General features: G+C 40.8%; 1 pseudogene; it reads left to right on the top strand.

Annotated features, from left to right (window-relative positions):
• Positions 1 to 1,169: 1,169 nt before the first annotated feature.
• Positions 1,170 to 3,192, top strand: LOC123842615 (non-POU domain-containing octamer-binding protein-like; annotated as a pseudogene).
• Positions 3,193 to 14,702: the final 11,510 nt, after the last annotated feature.

The following is a 14,702-nucleotide window of genomic DNA, read 5'->3' as shown; positions in this document are numbered from 1 at the left end:
CCCTGCTCAGCAGGGAGTCTGCTTCTCGCTCTTCCTCTGTCCCTCCCCCCCCACTTGTGCTCTCTCTCGCTCTCTCTCAAGTAAATAAATAAAATCTTAAAAAAAAAAAAAGAACTGATAAAACTCAACACCCAAAAAACAAATAATCCAATTAAAAAATAGGCAGAAGACATGAACAGACATTTCTCCAAAGAAGACATACAGATGGCCAACAGACACAGGAAAATATGCTTACCATCACTCATCATCAGGAAAATGCAAATCAAAACCACAATGAGATATCACCTCACACCTATCAGAGTGGCTAAAATCAAAAACACAAGAAACAACAAGTGTTTACGAGGATGTTGATGAGAAAAAGGAACCCTCTTGCACTGTTGTTGGGAATGTAAACTGGTGCAGCCAGTGTGGAAAACAATATGGAGGTTCCTCAAAAAATTAAAAATAGAGCTACCCTGTGATCCAATAATCGCACTATTGGGTATTTACCCAAAGAATACAACAACTCTAATTTGAAGAGCTACATGCACCCCTGTTTACTGCAGCATTATTTACAATACCCAAATTATGGAAGCAACCCATGTCCATCAATAGATGGATAAAGAGGATGTGGTATATAGAAATATACATATATATACATATATATGATGAAATATTATTCAGCCATAAAAAAGAATGAAATCTTGCCATTTGCAACAATATGGATGAAGCTAGAGAGTATAATGCTAAGTGAAATAAGCCAGTCAGAGAAAGACGAATACATTATGATTTCACTTATATGTGGAATTAAACAAAACAAACGAACAGCAACCAAAAAAGAGAGAAACTAAAAAACAGACTCTTAACTATAGAGAACAAACAGATGGTTACCAGAGAGGAGGTGGGTGGGGAGATGAGTGAAGTAGATGAAGGGGATTAAGAGTACACTTATCTTAATGAACACTGTGTAATATATGGAATTATTGAGTCACTATATTGTACACCTGAGACTAATATAACATTGTGTGTTAACTACACTGAATTAAAATTTTAAAAATTACATTTTGGTTACAAACCACTTGCTTTATTTTTAGTAGACACAGAAATGAGAAAATTCGACTTAAGATGGTAGAGGCCCTGTAGTGTCGCTGTTACTCTGAGGAGAGAACAGTCGGTAGAAGGATGCAAAAATGCAGAGCAATAAAACCTTTAACTTGGAGAAACAAAACCATACTCCAAGGAAGCATCGTCAGCATCACCACCAGCAGCACCACCAGCAGCACCAGCAGCTGCCACCACCGCCACCGATACCTGCAAATGGACAAGCCAGCAGCCAAAGTTAAGGCTTGACTACTGACCTGAAGAATTTTAGGAAACTAGGAGAGAAGAACTTCACCCAGCGTAGCCGGCTCTTTGTGGGCAATCTTCCTCCTGACATCACTGAGGAAGAGACGAGGAAACAACTTGAGAAATATGGGATGGCAGGCGAAGTCCTCAGTCATAAGGATAAGGGCTTTGGTTTTATCCGCTTGGAAACACGAACCCTAGGGGAGATGGCCAAAGTAGAGCTGGACAAGATGCCGCTCCGTGGAAAGCAGCTGTGTGTGCGCTTTGCCTGCCATAGTACATCCCTGGCAGTCTGAAACCTTCCTTGGTGTGTTTCCAATGAACTGCTGGAGGAAGCCTTTTTGGTGTTTGGCCAGGTGGACAGGGCTGTAGTCCTCGCGGATGATCGAGGAAGACCCTCGGGAAAAGGCACTGCTCAATTCTCAGGGAAGCCAACTGCTCGGAAAGCTCTGGACAGGTGCAGTGAAGGCTCATTCCTGCTAACCACATTGCCCTGGCCTGTGACCGTGGAGCCCAGGGACGTTGGATGATGAAGAGGGACTTCCAGGGAAGCTGGTGATGAGGAACCAGCAATGTCACAAGGACGGAGAGCACCCGCCCAGATCTGCACAGCCTGGCTCCCCTGAGTGTGAGTACGCCCCGTGCCGGAAGGCTCTCAGTGAGATGGAGAAGCAGCAGCAGGACCAAGTGGACCGCAGCATCAAGAAGCTCGTGAGAAGCTGGAGATGGAGAAGGAGGCTGCTTGCCATGAGCACCGCGTCAGGCTAATGAGGCAGGATTTGATGAGGCGTCAAGAAGAACTTCAGAGGACGGAAGAGCTGCACAACCAAGAAGGGCAATAACGAAAGCAACTGGAGCTCAAGCAGGAGGAGGAGGGCAGGCGCCGTGAGGAAGAGATGCGGCGGCAGCAGGGAGAAATGAGGCAGCGACGGCAGGAAGGATTCAAGGGAACATGCCCTGATGCAAGAGCACAGGAGACAGGGATGGGCCAGTGGCTGTGGGAGGTGCTATGGGCATCAACAACAGAGGCGCCATGCCCCCTGCTCCAGTACCAGCTGGTACCCCAGCTCCTCCAGGACCTGTCACCATGATGCCAGATGGAACCTTGGGATCGATCCCACCAACAACTGAACGCTTTGGCCAAGCTGCTGCAATGGAAGGAATTGGGGCAACTGGTGGAACCCCTCCTGCATTCATCCATGCAGCTCCTGGAGCTGAATTTGCTCCAAACGAATGTCTCCGATACTAATAAAAATTTCAATGTCTAGTTTCCCCAAAACCCTTAAAAGAAGGACCCTTTTTGGACTAGCCTGAATTCTGCCCTGGAAAAGTGTTAGGGATTTCTCCCAATAGTTAGGTCTTCCTTGCCTCTACTACTCTGAGGGAGTTTGCTGGAGGCTGAGGGCAAAGGAGGGGCGATATTTAACAAATCAGTTCTGTGTGGTATATCGTTTAACTAATTGATTCTGTGTGGTGCATTTCTGAAGTCTCATGTGTGATTGTTAAGGGTCTGGGGTGAGGTGGGATGGGGAGGAACTATGGCAAAATGGATCCAGTTAGAGCCCCCATTAATCTTGATCATTCCATTCTTTGTCCATCCTGTTGTATTTGCTTTCTCATTCTTATACCCTCCAACCCCAGAGACACTGCCGCATACACCACAAAAACAAACATCCCCCAATGACCTTAGCCCCATTGTTCCATTCACTCACAGGTGGGAATTCAGGCCAATGGCCACAGAGGTCACAGACAACATACATACGGTTCTGTTATATCCCATATATTACCCCTTCATGTCCTAAGGAAGACATTTTCTCTTACAGATTTTCATTTTAGTGTATCTTTGAAAAATCTTGTGTTAAGTTGCCTCCAACTTTTTTCTCCAGTAAGGACGACCCAGGAACGGCCCTTTCGTGTCTATGATGTTGCTGTTCACAGATTTTCTTGATAGGCCTAGTACAATCTTGGGAACAAGGTTACTATGTGCTAAAGGTCGAATAGTAGCTCTTACCCTTGCTTATCTTGGGTAGTTATGCTGTGCATTTTTTTTTATTGGTGTACCATGTTTGATTTGTCCCTGATATCTTTGGAGTTTTTCTGAGAAATGGAACCGTAATGCAGCATCAACTTATTAAAATACATCTTAAGCCTTTAAAAAAAAGAAATGAGAAAATTCATGCACAAGATGTTGTCATTAATTTTTGCAATATTTCTTCCTTCAAATTTATACTTTTATATTTTTAAGTAAATTATCAAAGAAATAAGTTTAGCCAAGTTCCAGTATCTTAAAAAAACAGTATGGTATTGGCATGAAGACACATAGATCAATGGAACAACGCAGAGAGCACAGAAATAAACCTGTGCTTATATGGCCAATTCATTTTAACGAAAGAGCCAAAAATATACACCAAATAGTGTCCTCTTCACCAAATAGTCTCTTCACCAAACAGTGTTGGGAAAACTGGATGGCCACCTGCAAAAAAATGAAACTGGACTCCTATCTTACACCACACACGAAAATCAACTCAAAATTTTTCCAAAGAGGACGTACAAATGACTGACAGGTATATCAAAAAATGCTCAGCATCACTAATCATCAGAGAAATGCAAATCAAAACCACAAAGAGATATCACCTCATGGTTGTTAGGATGGCTCTTATCAAAAAGAGAGAGACAACAAATGCTGGCATGGATGTAGAGAAAAGGGAGCCCTTGTGATTTGTTGGTGGGAATGCAAATCAGTACAGCCACTATGGAATATAGTACAGAGGTTCCTCAAGAAATGAAAACTAGAACGACCAGGTGATCCAGCAATCCCACTTCTGGGTATATATCCAAAGGACACAAAACCATTTTCTCAAAGAGAGAACTGTACTTTCATGTTCATTGCACCATTATTCGCAATAGCCAAAATGTGTCAAAACCTAAGTGCCCATTAATGGATGAATGGATCAAGAAAATGTGGTACATACATACATAGTGGAGTATTATTCAACCTTTAAAAAGGATGAATCCTTTCATTTACAACATGGATGAAACTAGAGAGCATAATGCTAAGTGAAAAAGGCCCTACAGAGAAAACAAATACTGCATGGCATTACTTATGTATGAAATACAAAAAAAAAAAGGTCAAACTCCTAAAACAGGGAGTAGAAAAGTGGTTGCCAGGGGCTAGGGGGTGAGTGAAATAAGTGCAGGCTGATAAAGGGGTACAAACTTTAAGTTATAAGATAAATAAGGACCAAGGATCTAATGTTATGACACAATAACCACAGGTTGGTGACACTGTATTGTATAATTGAAATTTGCTAAAAGAGTAGAACTTAAATGTTCTTACCAAAAAAAAGGCCATTATGTGATGTGATGGATGTGTGAATTAATCCTTTCCCAATGTATATATATATCAACTTTAAATTGTTGTATACTGTAAATATCTTACAATTTTATTTGTCAATTATACCTCAGTAAAACTGAAAAAGCAATCTGTTTGGCATAAGCAGTAATTGTAGTTCACATTTCCTGAATGCGATATGCCAACAGTGTATTTAACATAACACATTCAATCCTAAAAGCAACCCTCTGAGGCTTATTAGCTCCATTTTACAGATGAAAGTACTGAAGCCACAGAGAGTTAAATAATTTATTCAAGGTCACATAATGTCATTGGAGGAGACAGGATTCCAGCCCAGATTTTCTAGCTCTGGAGCCTGACTCCCTGGCAGCCTTATGCTGTCTTTACATTCCAATAAAAAGAATATTTAAAATACATATTTTATTATTTTTTATTAAAAAATATTTTATTTATTTATTTGACAGAGAGAGACCCAGTGAGAGCAGGAACACAAGCAGGGGGAGTGGGAGAGGGAGAAGCAGGCTTCTCGCTGAGCAGGGAGCCCGATGCAGAGCTCAATCCCAGGACCCCGGGATCATGACCCGAGCTGAAGGCAGACGCCCAATGACTGAGCCACTCAGGCGCCCCTAAAATACATATATTAAATGCTTGGAACATTTTCAAGAAAGATACACTAGAAATTGGCAAAACAGTAGTTTGTACTCTAGTACTAGTATTAGTACTCTAGGAACTACAGAACACTCATGAAAGAAATTGAAGAAGACACAAAAAGATGGAAAAACATTCCATGCTCAGAGAACAGAAGAATAAACATTGTTAAAATGTCTATGCTACCCACAGCAATCTATACCTTCAATGCCATCCCGATCAAAATTCCACTGACATTTTTCAAAGGGCTGGCACAAACAATCCTAAAATTTGTATGGAATCAGAAAAGATCCCGAATTGCCAAGGAAATGTTGAAAAAGAAAAAGCTGGGAGTATCAAATTGCCCGATTTCAAGCTATATTACAAAGCAGTGATCACAAAGACATCATGGTACTGGCACAAAAACAGACATATAGACCAATGGAACAGAATAGAGAGCCCAGATATGGACCCTCAACTCTATGGTCAAATAACGACAAAGCAGGAAAAACTATGCAATGGAAAAAAGACAGTCTCTTCAATAAATGGTGCTGGGAAAATTGGACAGCTATATACAGAAGAATGAAACTCGACCATTCTCTAACACCATACACAAAGATAAACTCAAAATGGATGAAAGACCTCAAAGTGAGACAGGAATTCATCAAAATCCTAGAGGAGAACATAGGCAGTAACCTCTTTGACATCGGCCACAGCAACTTCTTTCAAGATACATCTCCAAAGGCTAGTGAAGCAAAAGCAGAAATGAACTTTTGGGACTTCATCAAGATAAAAAGCTTCTGCACAGCAAAGGAAAAAGTCAACAAAACAAAGAGGCAACCAACAGAATGGGAGAAGATATTTGCAAATGACACTACAAAGGGCTGTATCCAAGATCTATAAAGAACTTCTCAAACTCAACACCCAAAAAACAAATAATCAAGTCAAAAAATGGGCAGAAGACATGAACAGACATGTCTCCAAAGAAGACATACAAATGGGTAACAGACACATGAAAAAATGTTCATCATCATTAGCCACCAGGGAAATTCAAATCAAAACCACATTGAGATACCACCTTACACCAGTTAGAATGGCAAAAATGGACAGGGAAAGAAACAACAAATGTTGGAGAGGCTGTGGAGAAAGGGGAACCCTCTTACACACCAATGCAAGTTGGTACAGCCACTTTGGAAAAGTGTGGAGGTGCCTCAAAAAATTAAAAATAGAGCTACCCTATGACCCAGAAATTGCACTACTGGGTATTTACCCCCAAGACACAGATGTAGTGAAAAGAAGGGCCATATGCAGTTCATAGCAGCAGTGTCTGCAATAGCCAAACTGTGGAAAGAGCTGAGATGCCCTTCAACAGATGAATGGATAAAGAAGATGTGGTCCATATATACAATGGAATATTACTCAGCCATCAGAAAGGATGAATACCCAACTTTTACATCAACATGGATGGGACTGGAGGAGATTATGCTAAGTGAAATCAGTCAAGAAGAGAAAGCCAATTATCATATGGTTTCACTTATTTGTGGAACATAAGGAAGAGCATGGAGGACATCAGGAGAAGGAAGGGAAAAATGAAGGGGGGGAAATCAGAGGGGGAGATGAACCATGAGAGACTATGGACTCCGAGAAACAAACTGAGGGTTTTAGAGGAGGGGGGGTGGGGGGATGGGTTAGCCCGGTGATGGGTATCAAGGAGGGCATGTACTGCACGGAGCACTGGTGTTATATGAAAACAATGAATCGTGGATCACTACATCAAAAACTAATGATGTATTATATGGTGACTAACATAACATAATAAAATAAAATAAAATTTAAAAAAATAGAGTACCTAGGGATAGAAGAATTTTATGCTTTTTATTTCAGTCTGTTTTTGTTGTTCATTTATTTTTATTTTATTTTATTTTATTTTATTTTATTTTATTTTATTTTATTTTTTAGAAAGAGTGCATAAACAGGGGGTATGGGGGAGAGAGGCAGAGGAAGAGGGAGAGAGAGAATATTAAGCAGACTGCATGCCCAGCATGGAGCTTGACACGAGGCTCAATCTCACTATCACGACCTGAGCTGAAATGAAGAGTCAGATGCTTAAACAATTGAGCCATCCAGGCACCCCATTTCTTGTTCATTTATTTGAAGGAGAGTTAAAGATTGTCCTCCATGTAACATTGGATGCATAAAAAACTATATATGTAAGATTCACATATATTTTGCAGCATAATAATAAAATGAATGCCTGAGAATCACACATCTTACAACATTACCAATACATCGAGAGCCCTATTGTAACTTTCTAATCATGTGACTGTAGTATTTTTTCTTTTTTATTAAAAAGTTCGACTGGAGGTATCTGGATGGCACAACTGCACCACTTCTGTCTTCTTTATACATGTCTAAATATTTAAGAAACTAACAAATAAGGTGGAGAGATAGATCAGAATGTTACGTTCTCAAAAATGTAATAGCTGTGGTTCCCAGGCACACTGGGGTATGTGAGCGCATATTAAACCTAGCAATGCCCTGATTAAACCCCTATGTTCCTCACTTGATGCAATGTGAGACACTACTGAAATATCCACCATAGGTTCATATAACAGGTTATTTTACAACCTCTCAAAGGTAAGTGAATTCCAAAGGGAAAAAAGCAATTTTATGCAAGTACTTTGCTTTCAAAAAAAAATACGTGCATGAAAAAAATTACCCACGTTTAAAGACACATCACGATTAACGGATAACATGAGAACTTATCTCCACAGGTACTATCCGCTTTTGTCACTCTACTCTTTGTCTTTGCCAACATCACTTTTGGTTTAAAGAAAAGAAAAAAGCACCTGAAAACCTTGAAACCCAACGATCTTTCTTACATGATTCTGGGATGAACAAGTATTGTTCAAATGTTCCATAATAAGGTTAAGGACCTTTAATAATAATGTCAGTGCATAGATGATACTGTCAAAAGCTTTATTCTAATTTTGAACACACAGGCAGAATAAGCTGTTCATTGGTGCTTTTAGGTGTTCTTTTAAAACCTTTAAAAACCTGGTGCCATATGAAATCTTTAGCACTTAACGGAGAAGTTTCAATTCTTGAGAAAGCTACTTACATGAAATAATGTTTTTTCATTAGCAAACTGAGACCCAACAAAATTTTTCAAATAAATTCAAGTTTCTTAGAAACACATTTTATATAATACATTCTTTTCAAGTGATAGCTTACTTCTTTCACTGCAAACTGTTGAAATGACAATTCAGGAAATTGGATGTGAAGATGCTATTTGAAACACTACACACACAAAAAACAGATCCTTCAGCATAATCTTGGCATTGCTGGTGCAGAGACGATTTCAGCAGAAGGATCTTAAAAGTATGAGCCAACATTAAGCCATGTTTCTAGAATAATCTATACACTGTTATGTTCATTTTAGAATATATTTTAAATACATATAGGAGCCACTTGAAATAACTTATCATTCTACTTCCAAATAAAGTACTTATTATTGTTATTATTTATATTATTATTACTGTTATTTGAATACAATTTATTGATGTTCTAGTAGATGCCACGAACCTACTAGGTAACTTATATACACTTTCTCTAATCCACACAATTCTTTTTTTTTTTTTTTAAGATTTTATTTATTTATTTGACAGAGAGAGACACAGCGAGAGAGGGAACACGAGCAGGGGGAGTGGGAGAGGGAGAAGCAGGCCTCCCACAGAGCAGGGAGCCCAATGCAGGGCTCAATCCCAGGACCCTGGGATCATGACCTGAGCCAAAGGCAGACACTCAATGACTGAGCCACCCAGGCGCCCCTAATCCACACAATTCTGCAATTCTCTCATGAGGAAATGAAAGGTGTCCCAAGGTCCCACTGCTGGAAAATGGCAGCACTAGCCTGTAGCCTGAGCCCAGCTACCTCAAAAGTCTCTCTTTATTGACCCATACATCCTCCCATGTTTCTGTATATAAACCATAGTTTTTCATCTGGGTTGAAAATCAGCCTACATATTGTAATTTTTATAACAATTTACAGATAAAATGATGGTTTCATACCACCAGTTGGCATTTTTAACAATTGGGGCAGCTGATCAATTTGTAAAAAACTGACATTTTTATTCCTTACTACTGTGCTCTCTATCAGTCTTCCTTCCCTCTCCGCATACAACATTTTAAATCCACCTAACCACACACTTTTATGACAAAACCAGATGCTGTGTAGTGCGTTAGGGATGACCCAGAAAGCAAGATAAGAGACTGATAGATTCAGCAATTTGAAAAGTGATAGAAATATTATCTGTGGCATAGGCCAGCTTTATACATCGGTTCAAACAGTGGCTCATGAGCAAGTTTCTTTGAAATTTTGGGAGTTTTGATAAATACCACATTGGAAGCTGACTCTGAAACAGTGATTAGCCTGCAGAAGGTTACTAGGGAATGGTCTTTGGATCACCTTCTGTGTAAGGGAGGGGTCGGAAGCAAAGGGAGAAGGTGGGATGGGATGGTTCCAATGAAGTCCCCATCTGACCCCACAGGAAGCTCTGCAGCTGGGATGGCCATTCAGAAATATCCAAGTTGGGGAAAAGGTGCTGAGAAACTATACCCACTCATTGCTCAGTGTTTTGAGGCAGACTGCAGACCCTCTTCCAGCAGTATCTTCAGCAGCTGAAGGGGGTCAGGGCAGCCTATCACATGTTCATCACAAGTTACGGGTTGAATTCTGTCTCCCAAAATTTGTATGTTGAACCCCTATTCCCTATGACCTCAGAATGTGATCTTATTTGGAAATAGGGTCACTGCAAAAGTATTTAGTTGAGATGAGGTCATAGTGGAGTAGAGTGGGCCCTTAATCCAATATGACTAGTGTCCTTACAAGAGGGAATGTGGAGAGACAAACGCTGGGAGAACAAGTGCCCACTCAAGACCCACAAACCCATGTATAAAGTGATTCATCCCAGATGTAGACCTATACACAGGTGCACAGATAAGATGTAGAAGTCATAGGGGTGCCTGGGTGGCTCAGCTGGTTAAGCAGCTGCCTTCAGCTCAGGTCCTGATCTCAGGGTTCTGGGACTGAACCCAAGGTCAGGCTCCCTGCTCAGCAGGGAGTCTACTTCTCTCTCTCCCCCAATCTTACCTTCCGCTTGTGCTTTCTCTCTCTCTCTCTCTCAAATAAATAAATAAAATCTTTTAAAAAAAGATGTAAAAGTCATAAAGGGGCTTTTCCAGACATCTTCTGGTATTTTTTTTTGGCTAAAATTCAGAACAGCGGCTTGTCCTGACTTTTAGAATGCTTTAGCTTTCCGAAGAGAACAAAAACTGCTTCTGATGAGAGCTCCTAGGGTGAGACCACAAGGTTCTGACCTGCCTTTTCACCATTTGTTTTAATCATTTAGATGAGACACTGATGTCATATTAACCAAACTTTGAAGAAAACAGACCTTGGATGCAGTTACTTGCATGTGACAGAACCAATATCCAAAAAGACTAAACAAGAGAATAAACCTAAATGATGAAATATGTCACAGAAATATGTAACATCATGTCCTTAGTTAAAAATAAGTTTAAATATTGGATGAGAAATACATGATTAAAAATGATTATAGGTTTTCATTGATTATAAGCTCACTCCAAGTCAACTCTAAAGAGACTGTCCAGGAGCTGATGAGATAGCAGTCTGTGTCAAGGAAGTCCACAAGGAAGGCGGTGATTGTCTAGTGTTCCCCCAAGCCAGTCAGACCACACCTAAGGTGTTAAATTCAATTCAGGTGCCACCTTCCCCAAGGCTCCTGCCAAACTAAAGACTACTCAGAAGAAATTAGCAGGATGATGAATGACCTCATGTCATTTCACATTCAGAAGAAAACTGAAGATACTGGGAAGAATTCACCAGGAAAAAAACAGGAAACAAAGACTGAAAACCTATTGTAGACCAGAGATTAAGCTTGCTCTAAATGTCCTGAGAGGTAGAGGTTTCAGAGACATCAGCCACTGTTAAAGAGGAACTTAGGAACCGTGACAGCTATGCAGGGAAACAGAAACAGAGCAGTGGGCTCTTGGAAGTTAGTTCCAGCCAAGTCTTACCCGCTTGCCAGGCATAGCAAAGACAGATGCATCAGATAGAGAACTGCCTTCTGTGAACCTAAGTTCTGTGATTCACCCATTCCTGGTCAAAAGATCTGCCCAACACCTTAGTGCATACTGCCCACCCACTCATCAGCCCCTTTTCACTTTGTATTTCATTCTTCCAGGCCAATTAAAGGGTCACAGAATCTTGGACTCAAAAAGGACCTGGGAGACCCCTTGATGCAATTTGTCACCCTGGCAGAAATCTTGTATTTGACACCCCTGAGAGGTAGGTGTACATCACACCCCCCCTGGGCTCCCATTTGCTGCAGCCCCCATTGCCCTTCCCTGAAACATCCCCACTGCCTTAGCCCTGTGAGTCCACATCTGTGTCCTGTGCTTTGTAGCAATGTAGTGAAGGGACTGAGAGCCTGGCTTTTGGAATTTCCTTGCATCTAATCCTGACTCTGCCCGTTACTAGCTATATGACTATAAGCAAATTGTATAACTTCTCTGTGTCTGTTTCGTCATATGGAAAACAGAGATTATAACAGTACCTACACTATGGGGCTGTTACAAAGACTGAATATGTTGGAGCACCTGGCTGGCTCAGTGGAAGAGCGTGCAACCCTTGATGTTGGGGTTGTGAGTTCGAGCCCCACGTCAGGTGTAGAGATTACTTAAGTCAATATTTAAAATAAATAAATAAAGATTAAGTGTGTTAATTTATGTAAAACACTTGGAACAGCACCTGCCAGGTAAATGCGTAGTAACTGTTAGCAACCATTACCTTACACACACTCTTCCTTCTCTATCCTAGGTCTCATGTTTTCCGTAACTCCTTGTGCTTTTTATTCCTCTTCCGCCACCCCCCACCCAATATATGCACCTTAACTAAGGTGTTGCCAGGAATGGCTGAGTATAGGGAGGAAACTCATACTATGGTGAAGCCTGTTCCCTGTTATTCTTCCATCTGGGCAATTTCCCCTACTGCATCTTATAAAAATAGTAAGAGTAAAGATAGTTTCCAAAGGCCCATTTCCTGAACTAAACTTTGTCACCGATACTGGTAAAATAACACTCTACAAGAGAAGTAGTGATGAAAACCATGTTCAGCTCTCTCTCTCTCTGCCAAATGTCACCTTTTCACTCATGCTGCTAGTGATAACATTTCTCCAGTGGCTTAGTGTACCAGCAACCTTCTAAACCAACCATTGAAATGTGGGCCACAAGCCCCCAAATTAATTAGCCTTGAGGAATAACTACTTTGCTAGCCTTTACAACTCCTAGTTTCTATCCCCACCTTTACCCCGCCATCCCTGAAAGATCTAAAAGAAGGGATAGGAAGAGCTTGCCCTATTCGACTGCTATCATTATGATCACAAGTTAATGAGAAACAACAACAACGAAAAGGTTTCTTTTTTAAGAGAAAATACAAATAACAGCATGAACCTAAATTATTGCCATCAGAAGCGAAAACTTCCCATGCTGCCAGTCTCTCCCTCTCCTGGATGTCCTTCAAAGCCAGCATTCTCTAGGCCCCCCTGCATTTGCTCCTGGCAGCTACAGCACCATTCCTTTCAAGCCTTCCGTTGGGTGCTTGGTTCCTTAGATTACTTGAAACCCATCACTTATTTTCCAGAGCCTTAATAAAGTTTCTTTCTTTGCTGTAGATACCATATGCCCTGTCCTATGCTCCCCACACTTTCCCATTCTAGGTGTCTGGGTGGGGAGGAGGAGATGCAGGGGCAGAGAAAAGTTGCAAGGCAATCACCAACCACCTTTGACAATAATTCTGCAACTCACAGATCCCACACCACCAACCACCATAGGAATAGTTTTTTCTAACTCATGCCACGTTATCAACCCGTGACATGCCACATTTGAACTTGTTTACTTACAACCTGTTAATTACAACACAGCCTAATTCTATTTCTAACATGCCCTGGCTTGGTAAGCAGGCCATCTCCTGCTACTCCCTCAGAAGAGAGAATGACTCAAGGGGAGAGGCCAAAGAACCTTTTATTCTAATTCATGGTGGTTCATTAAGACAACCTTAGGAGTGATGGAACTGACCTTTCCGCTTACCTACAAATTCTAAGCCTATAGAAAATTAGAATAAACCTAATCTTTGGATGGTGCCTGATTCCATAAAGCACAGACAAGTCCTTTCCCCAGGGGATTCTGATCTGGATGCAGTTAGGAGTTGCTTTTTCTGTGATCTGTTGGAGACTATCTTGAAACAATTTAAATAAAGTTTCCAATAAAAATCCAATAATGCTGTACCTAATTTTAATTGACAAGTCTAGGTATTTAAGGCTTTTAAATGTAAGTAGTTAATTAATTCAAACTCCAAAAAGCAGATCCTTAGTAACATTTCAATAATAGGAAGACATAGCACCCCACAAGTGTCTCTCAATTAAGAAATATATAACATGGGGAAAATTATGCATGTATGTGTATATATATGTGTGTGTATATATATTAAGAAATAGGACCCATGGGGCCCATTTTATGTTAATTGAAAAAATAAACACAAAATCAGGGATGGAATTAAGCTTAAAAGCCCAAATATTTTTTTTTTAAAGATTTTATTTATTTGACAGAGAGAGACACAGCGAGAGAGGGAACACAAGCAGGGGGAGCGGGAGAGGGAGAAGCAGGCTTCCTGCGGAGCAGGGAGCCTGATGTGGAACTCGATCCCAGGACCCTGGGATCATGACCTGAGCCGAAGGCAGACACTTAATGACTGAGCCACCCAGGCGCCCCTAAAGCCCCAAATATTAAGTTCTTTTTTTTTTCTTTCATTTTAGGTTAGGCTCCATGCCCCATATGGGGCTTGAACTCACAACCCTGAGATCAAGAGCAGCATGCCTTCCTGACTGAGCCAGCCAGGAGCCTCCCAGTATTAAGTTCTTATCACTTTTCAAGCAAATGCTTTTTGCAACCTCAAATACAGCCATCATTCTTTTTCTTTTGATAATTGCCATTAAACAGATAACAGGATGAAGGGGGAAATGTTTAAATGTGCCATAAAACTTGAACTCCTGTAAATATATTTTTGGGGGGCACCTGGATGGCTCAGTCGGTTAAGCGTCTGCATTCAGCTCAGGTCATGATCCCAGGGTCCTGGGATGGAGTCCCTCATCGGGCTCCTTGCTCAGCAGGGAGCCTGCTTCTCCCTCTCCCACTCTCACCCGCTTGTGCTCTCTCTGACAAATAAATAAATAAAATCTTTAAAAATAAATAAATATAAATATATTTTTTCCTTAAAACTGAGGAAAGTAAAGTCAAACAAACAAAAAACAAAACAAAA

Source organism: Mirounga angustirostris, unplaced genomic scaffold (assembly GCF_029215605.1).
Source record: "Mirounga angustirostris isolate CCGP_5_RB_7025 unplaced genomic scaffold, mMirAng1.0.hap1 SCAF_12, whole genome shotgun sequence".
Taxonomy (NCBI): domain Eukaryota; kingdom Metazoa; phylum Chordata; class Mammalia; order Carnivora; family Phocidae; genus Mirounga; species Mirounga angustirostris.
The sequence above is the reverse complement of the archived record's forward strand: the minus strand, read 5'-3'. Positions and strand labels throughout refer to the sequence as shown.